This window comes from Humulus lupulus, chromosome 5 (assembly GCF_963169125.1).
Source record: "Humulus lupulus chromosome 5, drHumLupu1.1, whole genome shotgun sequence".
In the NCBI taxonomy this organism is placed as follows: Eukaryota; Viridiplantae; Streptophyta; class Magnoliopsida; order Rosales; family Cannabaceae; genus Humulus; species Humulus lupulus.
The window spans coordinates 124,478,729-124,481,889 of record NC_084797.1 but is presented as its reverse complement, the minus strand read 5'-3'; the positions used below and the strand labels follow the sequence as shown (position 1 = coordinate 124,481,889).

At 38.2% G+C, this 3,161-nt stretch overlaps 1 non-coding gene across 1 annotated transcript; it reads right to left on the bottom strand.

Annotated features, from left to right (window-relative positions):
* Positions 1-368: 368 nt before the first annotated feature.
* LOC133780765 (small nucleolar RNA R71) lies at positions 369-474 on the bottom strand. The gene has a single exon (XR_009869583.1). It is a non-coding gene; the product is annotated as a small nucleolar RNA R71 (small nucleolar RNA).
* Positions 475-3,161: the final 2,687 nt, after the last annotated feature.

The window sequence follows — 3,161 nt, the reverse complement described above, 5'->3', positions numbered from 1 at the left end:
CCTGCCATTGAGAAATTATGTACTCCATACTGTTACGGGGATACATTCAAGTATTCGTCCTCCTACTATAGAGGCGAATAATTTTGAGATGAAACCCTCGATCATTCAGATGGTACAAAATTTTGTACTACTCGGGGGATTACCAAACAAGGATCCAAATCTCCATATTACCAACTTTTGAAAGCTGTGTGCGACATTCAAAATGAATGAGGTGAGTAACAATGTTGTAAGATTAATATTATTCCCATTTTCATTAAGAGAAAGAGCTAAGAGTTGGTTGAATTCATTACAAGCCAACTCTATAGTCACTTGGGAAGACCTGGCTCAAAAATTCCTTGTTAAATATTTTCCTCCTGCGAAGTCAGCCCGATATAGAGGAGAGATTAAAAAATTCCATCAGCTGGATGGGGAGTCTTTATATGATGCGTGGGAGCGTTTTAAGGAGTTGCAAAGGAAGTTCACATATCATGGAATAGACAAGTGGCTATTGGTACACACATTTAATAATGGTTTGGGGGGAAATACAAAGACAATTATTGATGCAACATCGAGAGGAGCGTATATGAGAAAAAGTGCTAATGAAGCTTATGAATTACTGGAACAGATGGCCATGAATAACTACAATTGGCCCACTGAGTATGAGAATAAGAAGGTGGCAGGAGTCTTAGAGGTTGATCCTATTGCTTTATTGACCGCTCAAGTGGCATCTCTAACCAAGCAATTATGGTAGAATAACTTTGCCACCCAAGCAATGCAAGTAAAGAATGTAATTAGTTGTGAGATTTCTGGGGGTCTGCATTCATATGAACACTGCCTGAGCACTGCTAGTTGCTCAATAGATGTAAACAGTTTTCCTTTTGAAAATGCACAATTTATTGGTAACTTTCCAAGACATGCACCAAACATTTACTCAAATTCATATACTCCTACGTGGAAGAATCACCCTAACTTGTCTTGAAAAAATATCAAGGGTTACAACTGCAGTATCCATAGTACCCCTTCTACACCCACCTCATCATCTAACTTATGGACTACACTCTAGTCCATATTATGACCCAAACCCACACCCATCTCATCCACCACCACATCCTCCAATGAACTCACCAACAACTCAGCCAAACCAATTAAATCAAGTCATGACAGAGACAAGGTAATCCATCAGGAATTTGGAGACACAAATGGATCAGTTGGCTAAACTACTTTCTAGTAGACTGCAAGGGAATTCGCCTAGTTCCACAGAAGTAAATCCCAAAGAGCAATGTCAAGCTATCACTTTGAGGAGTGGGACTAAGTATGATGGGCCTACAGTTGATGACAAGGGAAAGAATAAAAAGGATAAAAATGCTACTAGTCTAGCTCAAGAGGAGGTTACTGAAGACCTTCCAAATATAGAGAAGCCAAAATACACCGAGCTTACACCAAAGATTCCTTATCCTTAACGGTTCCGAAAGGCCAATCTTGACAAACAATTCTCCAAATTTCTTGAGGTATTTAAGAAACTTCACATTAACATTCCTTTTGTAAAGGCTCTTGAACAAATGCCTAATTATGTGAAGTTTATGAAAGAGATATTTTCTAATAAGAGAAAAAGTGAGGATTGTGAAACAGTGGCATTAACAGAAGAGTGTAGTGCAATTATTCAAAAGAAACTTCCTCAAAAGTTAAGAGATCTGGGCAGCTTCGCTATAGCTTGCACCATTGGGAACCTTCATTGTGAGAAGGTTTTATGTGATTTGGGTGCATGCATTAATTTAATGTCGTTGTCCATATTTAAAAGACTTGGTTTGGGGGAAGCTAGACCCACTACTGTTATCTCTTCAACTGGCTGGTCGTTCACACCCCCAAGGTATTATAGAGGACGTTCTAGTAAAGATAGATAAATTCATCTTCCTAATGAATTTCACTGTATTAGATATTGAGGAGGATGAGGGTGTGCCTATTATATTTGGGAAGACCATTTTTAGCCACGGGGAAAGCTTTGATAGATGTCCAGAAGGGTGAGTTAACTCTCAGAGTACAAGATGATGAGGTAGTTTTTAATGTTTTTAAAGCCTTGAAATATCCTTCAGCTAGTGACAGTTGTTTCAGTGTTAGTGTATTGGAGGATCCACTTGAGTTGAGTTTTGTTGCAAGCCCAGAAGAGTGTGATCCACTTGAGTTGAGTTTTGTTGCAAGCCCAGAAGGGGTCAAGTCCATTGAGGATCCACTTGAGTTGAGTTTTGTTGCAAGCGTAGAAGAGTGTGATGGTACTGAAGCCAATGAATATGTTAAGTGGTTGAACTAAGTGGGGTAAATTTATAAAAAGAAATATGAGGAATTGGGGCAAGTGCCTGAGAGACCTCTTCCATCTATTGAGAGGCCACCAACTTTTGAGTTAAAGACATTGCATGATCAGCTTAGGTATGCATATTTGGCTGAGAACAATACACTACAAGTTATTATTTCTGCTTCATTATCTCTAATTGAATAAGAGAAGCTACTTAGGGTGTTGAGGGCTCACAAGCTAGCAATTGGGTGGACATTGGCAGATATAAAGGGTATAAACCCTTCAACGGTGATGCACTGTATATTAATGGAGGAGGATAGTAACCCTAGTATCGATGCCCAGAGGAGGCTTAATCCTTCAATGAAGGATGTGGTAAGGAAGGAAATCTTTAAATTGTTGGATGCAGGGGTAATGTACCCAATATCTGATAGTGCATGGGTTAGTCTTGTTCAAGTAGTCCCGAAAAAGGGTGGCATGAAGGTGGTTAAGAACGATAATAATGAACTGATTCCAACTTGTACAGTGACGAGGTAGAGAATTTGTATAGACTACCATAAACTGAATAAAGCAACCAAGAAAGATCATTTCCCCTATTTTTTATAGATCAGATGTTGGACAAATTGGTTGGTCATCCTTATTACTGTTTCTTGGATGGGTATTCGAAATACCATCAAATTCCCATAGCACCGGAGGATCAAGAAAATTAATAGCATAGAAAACACAACAAAATAACCTAAAAATTGCTAAAATTCACATAAAATCAATATGTTCATAAAAACATGAAAAAACCATCCAATTATTCAAACATATAAAATAATCCAATTTTAAACTTGTTCATGCATGAAAATAAAGATTACCAAAGACTCTGAGGCCAGTTGTTGGATTAGCTTATTCA